This window comes from Sciurus vulgaris, assembly GCF_902686455.1.
Source record: "Sciurus vulgaris genome assembly, chromosome: 12".
Lineage (NCBI taxonomy): Eukaryota > Metazoa > Chordata > Mammalia > Rodentia > Sciuridae > Sciurus > Sciurus vulgaris.
Genome location: NC_136473.1, coordinates 29,763,040 through 29,776,493, shown reverse-complemented (window position 1 = coordinate 29,776,493; position 13,454 = coordinate 29,763,040). Strand labels below are relative to the sequence as shown.

At 39.0% G+C, this 13,454-nt stretch overlaps 1 protein-coding gene across 3 annotated transcripts in view; it reads left to right on the top strand.

Annotated features, from left to right (window-relative positions):
• The first annotated feature begins 521 nt into the window (after positions 1-521).
• PTER (phosphotriesterase related) overlaps positions 522-13,454 on the top strand; it is a 66,616-nt gene continuing 53,683 nt past the window's right edge. The window contains exons 1-2 of one of the 3 annotated variants that reach the window (XM_079108189.1): positions 559-658; positions 2,394-2,676. The gene's annotated coding sequence lies outside the window, so the exon portion shown is untranslated. Of the gene's footprint in view, positions 659-2,393; positions 2,677-13,454 lie in introns of all 3 variants that reach the window. The other 2 variants (XM_079108186.1, XM_079108187.1) reach the window with 2 other exon arrangements.

The window sequence follows — 13,454 nt, the reverse complement described above, 5'->3', positions numbered from 1 at the left end:
CCAACCCAAAGTTCTGCGTATTCAACATAGGTATTCAGAACCTATGATGATACCAAATTGCCAGGGCGCCCCCTCTGGAATTTGTTATCCTTGGCCAAAGGCCCTATTGTTCAGAACTGGGATCTGAGGAAAATGCAGCTGCTTCCTTTTCCCTTTGGGGACCTGGACCCTAATTCTTTCAAACTATCCAAACCAAAGACAGATAAGAAGTCTCTCTTTGCAGGATATGTGGGGATATCTACAATAGACTTAAAACGAGCAAGCGGACTTCCAGTTCAGCCGCTGAGCAGATCCTGCAGTTGCAAGTCGGCTTGCATAGAAGTAGGCCTGCCAGCTGGCTGAAGCCCAGACAGGGCCAGGACACAGGCCTTGGCAGGGCCGGAGCCTATTGGGCGTGGCCTAGGACCGGAGGCGGGGCCTGGCCAGAGGTCGTGGGACCTGGCTTTGGACCTGGATGGGGCGTGGCCGGGGCCCGCGGGGCGTGGCCTAGGGCCAGGGGCGGGGAAAGACCGAAAGGGAAGGTGAAGTGGGAGGGGAGTAGGGAGACGGAAAAGGCGGGCTAGTTGGCTTTGCCTGGGGTCCGGGGGGAGAAGGCGGCAAGCAGCGCGTGGAGGGAAGGCGCCCGGGAACCGGAGCGGGCGCGGAAGCTGTGGGCCCGGTAGGAAGGGTGGGGCCCGACTCTGGGGCCGGGGGCTAGGCCCGGGGAGCCCGGAGGCGGCCAGTCCGGGCGACAGATTTTAAAGCAGCCTGTGCTGCGGCCTTGCTGCCTTTCCCCACGCGCCCTGGGAACTCAGCCAAGAGGGAGCGCAGGCTGCGGGAGCTCGGGCCTAGGTAGCTGCCCTGGGCTGCCAGGTGGCTTGCTTGCCCCAAGTCTGCAGTCCCGAGAAGCCTGATTTGAAGGCAGGAGACAGGGTCGCCGTGCGGCGCCAACTCCGCGCTGCTCGACAGCCGCGCTGCGGAGGCGTCTTTGGGCATCTGTGCCGAGCTGGGGGCGTCTGTTCCCTGCTCTTGCTCCTTTAATAAGCTTTGGACATCGCACCTCTCAGCCTAGGACCTGAGCCTTGGCACTTATTTTACCGTCTCTTGGTTCTTCTGTCATAAAGATGTTCCAGACACTTAGGTGCGCCTCCCTAGGGATACCGGGCAAGGTGCAAACAGCCCTGGTGTTGGGTATTTGTAAAGACGCCTCAGGTGCAGTGTTACCTCCCAGGGAGGACATTTGCAGATGAGAACTTTCGTGTCGTGTAGAAACCCTAGTCCATTCGTCCTTAAATCACTTCTAGAGTGGAGGAAACTGACAAGCATTTATTCCTGTCCTAAAGGATCATCACATTCCTTGTCGCAGAGAATGAACATTGTAAGAAAAGAGGCCTAGGACTTATGACACCTACTTAGCCTGTTACATTTTATTTTACATAGACAGTAGGCATGCACTGCAGCTATCCTCAAGGCCTGGTGTAATTCCAGAAATAACTAACCCCCTTCAAAAAGAAATCTCAGTGCAAGCTGCAAAAAAACTAAAAAAAAAAAAAAAAAAAAAAAAAAAAAAAAATTTTAAAAAAAGGGGGAGCGATCAGAAAACTTGCTGTTTGTTGCACAACTATCTTTTAATTTTTTAAAAGATAGTTGGAGCACCAGATTCACAAAGTGTGAACTTATAAAATTATATTTTCATTTGTGGGGATTGGAGGCTGCTTTAGTGTTGGAGAAGTTATTAAAACACAAAATATAGACTTTTTTGGTATAAAAAAGGAAAATATATTTTATTCCTATTGCTTGATTTAAAAATCATAGGAATGCTCACACCTACATTTTTTTTCTATTTTTTTTTTCTATTTTTTTTTTTTTTTTCTTTTGAACAGTAAAACTTAATGGCCAGGAGGAGTGGTGTCTGAGTCCTGCACACTCTAATTTTGTCTCTTTCACAGCACTGTGTTCTCATGGTACAGATGACAATTAAGGCATAGGAAGCCACAGTGCCTGAAAGTTTAAAGGCGGAAAAAATGTTTTTTTCTGACTCCAAAGCCTGTACTCTCACCTTAGACCACCCCACACTTTGTAAATCACACATCTGTCCTCTGTCCAACAAAGACTAAAGGTGCAGAGCAGTAAAAGTGGTTGCTGATTTAAAGAACTTTGGACCTATAATGAGGAGACTTCTAATTCTAACTCTGGTTCCAGCTCTTTGACTTTGTACAAGTTGTTTATCTTGTCTTAGCACATAAAGGTAACTGATTTCTAGGTCTCCGTTTGATTTAATAGTGTGTGGGTTTATGAAAATAAGATCCTGATTTTAGCATTTGATGATATTTTCAGTCATCTTTGATGTTGAAATTATCAGGTAGTAGGGAAGGGTGGATTTATTCAATCCATAAATATATACTTGTTCCTAGATATGCACTGGTGTTCCAAATAGAGAACAGGACAAAACAGAACAGAAAAATGGAGAAGGGAGCACTTTGGACATAGTGATGAAGAAGAGGCCTCATCTATTAGACTGATTTGGAAGGAGAAGGACTAAGCGTTAATTTCTATCACTGAGACAACAAGGGCAGAGAAGGCATGAAGGAATGATACACTCTAGAAACTACCAGAAGGCTGGAGTTACTAGGACTTGAGTGATTGGTCCAAGAGCAAGTTGGGTGGGACAGGTCGTGCAGAACTTTGGGCAGTCTGGTAAGGGCTCTGAATTTCAGTGTAATAGCTACTGGGAGCCACTCAAGGGTTTTGGACAGGGTGACATGAAGGTGGCTATGATGAAGCCCAAACAAATGCTGAGGGTGGCTCAGGTCAGGGTAGTACAGACGAGATGAAGTAAGTAGAAATTTCCAATGTCACTTTAACAGTAGCACCTTCCTGACCACCTTGTTTTAAAGAACCTTCCAGCACCCCTCCTACAACCTAGCACACTCCTACTCCCTTTACTTTCCCTATGTTGCTTATTCCCATATGACATGTTGTATGTTTTATTTGTAAATTGTTATTTACTCCTCCCTTAAGAATGTCAAATATTTAGAAAATGAGTTTTTTTGTCTGTTTTGTTTACTGTTGTTTCTCCAGCAGCTGATGCTGTGTCTTATGCAAAGTAGGATCTTAATGCATATTTATTGAATGAATGGATTCATTAAGTGTTTTGGATTTTGATTCCATAGAACCTGCTAATAAATTGAATATGGTAGTAAGAGAAAAGGAAAATTCAAAGACTATTCTCAGTTTGCTAGCTTGAAAATGGGGTGGATGTTAATGTTAATTACCAAGAAGAGGAAGGCTAGGGAAAGAACAAATTGGGGATCAGGATGGGAGATAGGAAGTTTCATTTCATACATATTAAGCCTATGGTGTGTGGATTAGTTATCTGCTGGTACATTTAAAAATGCCCTAAAATTTGACAGATATGTTATCTCATAGTTTCTATGGATCTGGATTTTGCATATGTTTTGGTCTGGTGGTTCTGACCCAGGGTCTCTTATGGGCTTGTAATCAAGCTGTTGGCCAGGGTTGCAGTCATCACAAGGTTTAATGGGGGCTGAAAGATCTGCTTCTTAGCTCTTTCACATGACTGTTGACTGACTACAGCTGACCCTTGGCTGGAGATCTCAGTTCCTTATCTCATGAACCTCCTGAGGTCAGCTCATAACATGGCTTCACCCCAGAGTGAAGGATCCAAGAAAGAAAGAGAACCCATAATGAAGCCACAGTCTTTTTAGAACCTGATTTCAGAAGTGTCATACCATCACTTCTGCCATATCCAATTGGTCACACAGACCAAACCTGTTGTGTACTGGAGGGAAGTACACAAGGTGTGAGTGCCAGGAGCGTTTTTTGTTGGAAGTATTGTGCAGGCCACCTGCTACAAGGTCTGGTTGCTATGGTTTGAATGTGGTTGTTCCCCCAACGGTTCAAGCACTGGACACTCAGTGCCCAGTGTAATGGTATTAAGAGATAGTGGAATGTTTAAGTGTTGTGACTTAGTGGGGAAATTAGATCACAAGAATACCATTCTCAGAAGGGATTAATACTTATTTCTTGGGAATGGGTTAGGTCTTATGGTACTGGATTGGTGACCAAGAGAGGCACTTGTTATAAAACAAAGCCACTCTGCCTATTTGTTCTGTTCTGCACATGCCACTTACTACTCTCACATGCCCTCTCACCAGGTGTTGCCAACTGCCTTGTTGTGATGTATCCAGAAGATCCTTACCAGCAGCTGAATACTTTGGGTTGCCTAATGTTGGATTTTCAGTCTCCAAGACTGTGGGCTAACCAAATCTTTATTAAAAGTACCCACCCTCAGATGTTTTGTTAGAGCAACACAAAATGGACTAAGTTAGGTGTCCAAATGGAAATGCCATTTAGACTGTTGGATACAGTAAACTATAGCTCACAGGAAGGGTCTGGGCTATAGATAATTATTTGGAAGTCATTTAGTCATGACATATGAAACTTTTGGGAATATACAAAAGGAAACACAGAGAGAGTATAGAGAGAAAGAGGACTTTCGACCTGGCCCAAGGAACCCAACATTTAGAGGGCAGTAGAGAGAATCCAGTAACAGTGTGGCCAGTGCTGAAAGAAGATGATCAGGACAGTGTATATTCTGGAGTTAACCTAACTAAAGACAGATTTCACTGGACAAGTGTCCCCTTCCACATGAAGGGTGGAAAAAAAAAAAGTTTGAATATGACTGAAATGGAAAGCATTTCTGAAATACACATGTAATTTAACTCAATTTAAAGTGTGAGCAGTTAAATTTTAAGCCAGACAGTAACAGAAAACAGAATACACAAAGATTGAACATTTAGAGTTCAGAGAAGTACGTGTGTGTGGACTTGGTACTCTTCTGGTTTGGGGCTTGGCCATACGTCCCTGTGAATATAGTAAGTAGAGAAGCCCTATGCAAGGATTTTAGAAATTGCTCTTGTAATTAAGACTGAAGACAAAATGATGAACTGCATAGCACGGGATGAACCTGGACTGTGTTCACCCTTGTTTCTGTGTACTTTAAAGTGTTAATATTTGAGGAGTCATTCTTCACAAATGTCTCAAATATTTCAGTAAACTATGTAATAACTTTACTGAAACTTCCTGGTTAAGCTCTATCTGGCCCAGTGGCCCTGTGAACTTGACTGAGATGGTTGTTAACAAATTTTTTTTTCATATAACAAAACAAATGTCACTCAATTTTTTTTTTTTTTTTTTTGTCGTTGTTGTTGCTCTTGTGTATTTTCAATGGCCTAGGTTTTTCTAAAAAGACTTTTATAATAAAAGAATAAAAGTCTCATTCACGGACATGAAGAAGTAGGAAGACAAGAAGAAGCAAATACCTGGTCACCTGGTATAAACTGGCTCTGTTTTGTGAAAGCCATATCTCCCCCAATACAAATACCTCTCAAATACTTCTGCCTTCCCAGTGATGAGTCATGAGTGTTATCCATGTCTATGTCCCCTTCCAGCCACATATGGCCATGTGAAATATAAGTGGAGGATGTATGCCACTTCCCAGTGAAAGTTTTCAGGGCCAATGAAAGCTCTGTCACAATTCTCTTTCTGTCTGTCACAGTGAGCATCTAGATAGTGGCATCTCTGTCAGTTTAGGCCATGGAATGAGGACAATGAGCATAAACCCCTGCCATCCTGCATTAGATATATATATGATGAGCTAGAAATAAACTTTTGTTGCATTTAGACCCTGAGATTCGGGGCTTTGTTTCTTCCTGCAAGCCAGCCTTGCCTAGCCTACATACCGTACCCAGGTGAAGTCTGAACCACAGATACCCAGGAATTTCTGTCTCTGGTTTACGGGACTTGGGAGCCTCAGAGAAGGTGCTGCACAGGTTCATCTTATAACTAATGCTCTTTTACTGTTGGAGAGATGGCAGGTGCACTAGTTCCCATAATGCTCTGGTCAGTCAAAGGGAGCAAAAACTAGCATTTCGATGCTTAATTACATTCTGTAAGGGCAGCTGGTATTGAAGTGTAAAGGCTCAAAACCTACAAGAGGCAGAAATTAAGGCTCTAATTTTTACTGTGACACGGTTTATATATTTTTTAATTTGCGGCGTGCTGCCAAGTTTCCTAACGCAGAGGAATGTTCATGGGTGAGTTGCGAAGAGACAGTTCTTCCCAAATGTAGTTATCAGTGGATGCATCTCAGAAATCATTTTGTCACCAAAGAACCTTCGACATGAATCCTCTATACTTACCGCTGACTAAATTTTTTCACGTAGCTTTAAAGCGTATTTTAAATATGACTTCCTGACTCTCTTATTTCAGATGTAGGAGTAGCAGACCTCCACTTTCATCCTGGAGGCAATGTGTTCACTCTTTTCACTGTGACTTAAACAGAAGTGAAGCAGGAAGCATTTTGCTTTGGGCAGAGCTGCAATGCATTCTGAGAGATGCTGGCTATAAATCCAGCCTCCCTAGAGGTTAACAATCAAAGTTCTCCCCCTCTCGTACTCAGACGAGTGATATGATGATGATAAATTGCTTGGACATGACTGCCCCAAGCACTAGTGTGATGAATTGTGTTGTTCAGGGCATGACCAAAGATTCTCTATTGTCAGTCTGCGATGCAGAATATTGACAATATTCATAAATATGCTTCTGCCAATTTTGGTCTCTGTTTTGCATATTAAATTCTGTTTTTACAGGTCACAGTTCTTAGTTCTTAACCATCTCTGTTTTCCACTAAATTCACAAAGATAATCAGCCTTTTTTTTTTTGACTTGCTAGTTATTAAAAGGGTGTGAGCTGTGCCCAATGTATATAATAAACACTGTCTTTCTTCACAGAAACTGTTAAAATGGTAATTATTAGTCTTTTCACTAAATCTGGAGTAATAACAGCTTATCTTGCAGTGGTTTAATTGGGTAATTATTTGGTGTTTGAAAAGCACTTTGAATGGAATATTGGTAAATATTGTTAATTTAATTTAAAGCCCATTGCATCTACAAAATCCTCAGTAGTACTGGGTACCAACAAGAGTTTCTTTCTGCTATTGCTTACTCTTACCAAAATAAACTATGTATTGATTTTTAAAATATTTAAATATTCCCATAAATTCTCAAAATTCACATTTCTGCATGTCTCATCTATTACATTCCTTGCATTTCTGAAAATTTAAATTGTCAGTCTTACTGTTTAAAGTTTGGAGGAAAGATCCCCAGTTCAGGGCTCTTTCGTATCACACAGCTTCTATGTACATTGTGTGTGATGTCTGCTTAACTTTTCAACAAGCTTTCCTGTTATACCCTGACAAATAATTGAAATGATGATTTATTTGGTCTAGGTCCATACCCTGAGCTATATAACCCGATTGTCACAAAATGTGTCAAAAACAGTTAGGCAATTTCACATGCTTAGCTAGCTTTTCTACAGATTTCCTGTTCCCTTTATAGATCCAGAACCCCCAGGTGTAATTAAAGGCCATTTCTGTAGCTTATATTAGATGGCTTCCAGTATTGACTATATTTGTTTGCTTGCACTAACATATTAAAACACCACAAACTGGGCGACTTAAGAAACAGAAATGAATTTTCTCACAGTTCAGGAGACTGGAAGTCCAAGATCATTGTATCAGTCCAGTTGGCTTCTCCCAAGGCCTCTCTCAAGGGCTTGCAGATGGCCATCTTGGTGGTCACATGGTCTTCCCTCTGTGTGAATCTGTCCTAACCTCCTCTTATAATAAGGATACTAGTCCTGTTGATTTAGGAACACCGTAACAACTAGACTTTAACTCAATACCTCTGTAAAGACCCTATCTATGAATGCAATCACATTCTATAGTACTGTGGGTTAGGACTTTAATACATGAAGATTTGGGGGACAAATTCAGCCCATAATCCTGCCCTACAATCATAATGGTCTCTATTTGAAAAAGTTACCATTTGTGGAGTAATTTTCTTTGACTATCAGTTATGAGCTTCCAGGTGATGACTGCAAATCTTTGGAGGGTCCATTCAATTTATTAATTTCTCCTTTGGAAAGAGATCTCTTTGGGGGAGAGATTTATGCTTATGATTTAAAACATTGAAATAATTAGGTAAAAACTGAAGCAACATTATTCAATGAATTAGGTAGAGTTTATTAAACAGTTAACCAAAAAACATACATAATGAACTACAACCATCCAAATATATTTTTAGGAACCTGCAGATATTTTTACCCCAAAAATGCTTTCTGGATCAAAAACTTGCTATGAGTAGGCCTCATATTTACACCAGGGAAAAGGATAAAGAATAGAGTGTGCTTGGTCTGTCTCAGCTCTTTTCCCTGTGAGTTGGCATCTTCTGTTTATGTTGCTTCAGTGTGTTGTGTATTGTTACCTCCATATCATCACTGAAAACGTCTGAGAAAGCAGAAGTCTCTGAAGAGAGATGGTAGCCCATGGAGCCCCAAAGCCCTTACATTTGAAAAAATTTTGGGAAATGGGATAGAATAAAAAAGATCTGTTTCACCATTATTTGTCCACATCTGCCATGTATACTAGTGTGGAGTTTGGAAAGTTTCACAGTGTTCCTTCTGAATAGAATCACAGTCAAAATGTGGTGGCACACACCTGTAATGGCACACACCCAGCTGCTTGGAAGACTCAGGCAAAAGGATCACAAGTTCCAGGCCAATCTAGGCAACTTAGCATAACCCTGTCTCAAAATAAAAAACTAAATAGGACCAGGGATGTAGCTCAGTGATAGAGTGTCCCTGGGTTCAAATCCCAGTTACCGAAAAAAGAAAAAAAAAAAAAAAAGAAAAAAACAAACAAACAAAAAAAAAAAAAAAAAAAAAAAAAGGAAAAACAGAACAGAATCATAGGTTTTCATTTTTGTTTGTTTCAATCCAAAAACAAAACAAAAAACAAAACAAAAAAAACTTTTATTGTAAACTGTCAGGCAGAAATCCTACAGGATCATTTTTTGGGTATGTAAGAGTATATCAGTGATGTTTGCAATATTGGAGATTTTAAATAAGTAGAAGGGTGAATTTTACCTTTAAAAATTATTTTAAATTGGAAGTTATTGTTTAAGTTAATGGTAACTATAGAGGAGTTCACTATGCTATTGTCTCTACATTTATAAATATCTGAGCACGTTTATGTTACAAGTTTAAAAGAACTTTTTAAAAAGGAAAAAAATGAGTAAAAATAAGCATAGATGTAAAATTTGGATATATATGCATATGTTAGACAGTGCAAATGTAAGTAGAATGTGGTTTTAACTACCAGTTGCTCCATAGAACAGTATTGTTGAAATTCCTATCCAAGAATGGCTCTGAGAGTTCCTGTCCTAGTTTTGGCCTAGATTATTTGACACATATTTATTTATTATGCTCTGGCATACAATATGTCTATTACTTTCATGAGTCAATGATTTTCTACAAGTTAGAGATTTTCCCAGTCTCTCAGGCTGCACTGCTCCAAGTTCAATCTTTGATTTTGGAAACTTTCTGTTGGCCACTGCACAAACCACTGAACACAGGAACTTAAGAAGAGGACACTTCCTCCAATGCACCATGTCTGGCTGATGCCTTCTGCCCAATACTTTCTATAAGAACATCCTCTGCTGTTGCAGAAGGAACTTACTGACATTAGACAAGAATGGCATTAGGAAAGAATAGTTCTTCCCTGAAGTTGTGTCGTGCTCTGAAGCCCTTTTCCTTGCTGTCACTCGCAAAGCCTATCCACATTCTCCCAGTCCTCACATGTAGGATTGAAAACTATTCCGGGCCTCGCTGGTGAGTCTCACATTTCTGCACAAGTCTCAGGCCAGATGTAGATTTCTTTTTACTTCTGTGCCGATTTGAACTTGCCCCTTTATCATTCAGTAAAGTGCAACTTTGAGGGTGCTACTCTTTCTCCTCTGCACTAATATTTTGCAATCACTCAGTGTGTCAGTAGCATAGAACCTGCCATCTCAGGTACTGACAGCTCTGACACTTTGACTCTGCAGCCATGTTTGATATGGCAGATAAACATAGAATGAGAAGGTTCTTACAAATAGAGTGGCCATGCTCCTCTTTAACATTCTTCATTCCTCTCAGGCCTTAGCCTTTCCCTTTTGTCCATTAGTGTATTTGAGTAGACAGAGATCAAAATATTTCAAACTAACAGTTCCAAGTTTAAAATGATCTTCATGAAGATTCTATAGAGTTCTATTGGTCCACTGCATTTCATTTAATTTTTAGTTTTGCAAAAAACAAAAGAGCATGCACAGTTTCTTCATATTAGGAGTACTTTACGAATCATGCTACTACTCATTCTTGCTATGTTGAGGTCAAAATAGATTAATTTCTAAATTCTTTTTTTTGATAAGTCATATTAGGATTTTTAAAATTTGTATGTATAATTTTTATGTGTTATATGATGACATTATAGTTTTTTGTAAACCTGTTTCCACCTTATTTTTATTTTTGTTGGTAATACATTGGCCCAAATAAATTTACATTACTTGTTCCTGTGTAATAGAATGATTTCACATTTTGGGTGTTTGCTTTCTGTATTTTTAGTGCTGGGGATTGAACCAAAGGGTCCTGTGCATGCTTAGCATGTGCTCTACCACTGAGCCACGCACCATACCACCCTCAACATAGTTTCTTATAAAAAAACAATGTATTCAAGTTTTAGTCTATAAATATTGCAGAATTTAATAAGTAGCTATACAGTGTCTGACAATAATGTCTTGATCCATATTCTTTGCAACATATATCATATTTATATTTTCTGACCATCATCATTTAAAGTAATGTCAACAATTATAGGATCAATACAAAGAGAGTTAAGATTGGTAATAGCTTTCTCTGCCTAATTAGAACACAAGATTATATTTCTTAAGAGTTGAGGGCTATATTAAGAGTTAGTTCTTTAACAAGCCGAAGAAAATAAATGTGATATAAAGTATTTTAGAGGAATCTATAGCCCCTTTAATTTTCACAAATTCAGTATGATTTTCATCAATTCTCCTAAAGTTTGATTAATTCCCACATCTTCTTCAGGAATGTTTCTGAGGCCTGAGTACTGCCTGTACTACTACTTGCTTAACATTTGTTTTTAAACCAATTTGCTTTTTAACTTTAGCTTTATCCTAAGCAATACCTATGAAGTCACTGGCTTGTAATGTTTATTGCTGCTTTTCCTAGAACACATGAAAATGAATACTTGCTTAAAACACTTTTAAATGCACACAGGTCACCTAAAATCAGTTTGAACCACCAATGGGATACATGCCACACTTTTTGAAAAGTACCTAGGAGATTATGGGCTTTTTTAAAAAAAAAATTTTTATCATCATCCACTAAAGAGTGAAATAATTCTTGGTTGTCTAGTTAGCCCCAAATTTTCAGCACAGTTTCTATATTTGTAATGTGGTGATTAGAAACTGTAAAAAAACTGTGTATGTGCACATGGATACATGTGTATGATAATGGATCCTCTTAGCTATTATTTGGGAAATAACCAACAGATTTCAGTTGCTTTAACATCATTTATTTGAGGGCTCAAGAAAGCCATCATTAGTTTTCACTTGTGCCTTTATTTTATTCTTACTCTCAAGCAGTATAAAGGATGATAAATAATTAACAATCTGGAACTTCTGGGTTGTGAAGTATTTTTATTTCATTCATCTGTTAGAAATAATCTGTTGTTTATAGTAAGTTGATAGTAAAGTAAATACTATAATATGGTTTTTCTGAGTGTGGTTTGCTTAGTGGGACATCCAAAAAGAATTCTCATTAAGACATCAATAGGTTTCATATTCCCTGTATAGAAATATTCTGTCTAATTTTCCAGTACCCATATACTCCCATATACTTCATTTAAATTTTAGACAAACTGAACTAATGGAGGAACGGCAGAGGCCATGTAAAACCTTTCCACACAGAGTCACAGAACTTGTATCTGGAAGGGATTTTAGAAGTCCTTTGGTTTAACTTTTCTGTTTCGATAATGAGGAAACACTTCCACAGACTAAGTGATTTTCCCGAAGACATGCTTTTAGCATATCGACTCTGTAACATTTATGCACTAGGCAAAGTTCTAGCTTTTGTTCCCCCTTGGGAAAGTAATGATAAGTTCAGAAGAGCATTATGTTGAACCATCTGTGTCTATTCTTCCATTTTTGAAATACAGTAAGTTGACATTAATTTTTGGTGACACTTGAGATATTTTATAGCTACTGACTGTCATTTATATCAATAAAAGATTAACTTATTGAATTAGGGGAATTAGCCTATTTAGTCAGGAATTATTTCTGTTGCCTTTAGTACACTTGCAAGAGAAGAACTCTGATATTTTCCTAGGTAGTGTCAAGATATACTATCCATAATAAGGGTAATTTCTGTTCTTATGGGAAGAATATGTGGGTTTGAGCATTTCAAGTTCTTTATTTTTAATATATGACTATGTCTAGTAATAGAACCAATAATAAAAACTGATAATCATGTAGTAATAATACATTTTAATATTAATACATAGTGAAAAATTTGTGAAATAGGTTACTGTATAGAGTAAACCAAGAAGTGAGAGTTTACTTTCTCATTGTGCCTAAACAAGGACGCAAAGAAGATGAGAATAGCAAGTGCCATAAAGTCTTTACCTGTGAAGTTAAAAATAACTTCCAAAGGAAGGACGGCTAATTTTGTTTATGTAATAAGTTTATATTACTCCGCAGCTTGTTGGTTAAAGTAGCTTTGAGCACCCAGAGAGCATATCTTTATCCTTACTGTGTTCCAATTAAAAAACTGTTATTACTTCTTTTCAGAAACATAGCCTTGGAGTAGTTCTGAGGTCTCCCAGGCCCACACAATTCGAGAAAGGGAAAATTAGCGACCATTATCCCTCAGAACGCTGTGATTTGCCATAACCAAGAAGGCAAGCAAGTTTTAATAATACAAGAAGCAATGCCAATTGTTAATTCTTCTGCTGTTAATGCTACCAGAGAGTGCATATTTCAAATCTGTTCCGTGTTTTCAGACCCACAGCAGCTCTGAAACCTGTACATTCTTTTCAGTCAAGTTAATTTATTCATCCACCCATAAACATTTATAGAATGCCTGCTATGGGCCAGGCATGGTGCTAAATGCTGCTGGTGACGTTGTTCTCACTTAAACATCGAGCAGAGCAGATTCTTTATGAGTTATGATAATCCATTTGCAATTCTCCTGTGGCATCCCCAGAGAATACTAGAAGATTAGAGGCCCCTCAAATGAACAAAATATCCTGCCAGTCTCTGCAGTGTGTGCCATTTGTCATTGACACATGATAGTCATTTTATACTGTAATTTCAACTAAGGAAAGCAAACCAAGGAAACTTGGGGGCAGGGCAGTGCTTTTACAAACCGGTTTGTTTTTTTCTGATCCTTGATCTGCTGTTTCATGAGAACAGCTCTGCTAACTCTTCTCCTAGAAATAAAGAACATGGCCCAGCTTCCATTTTTGCACTGAAAGCAATAGAAGTTCCAAC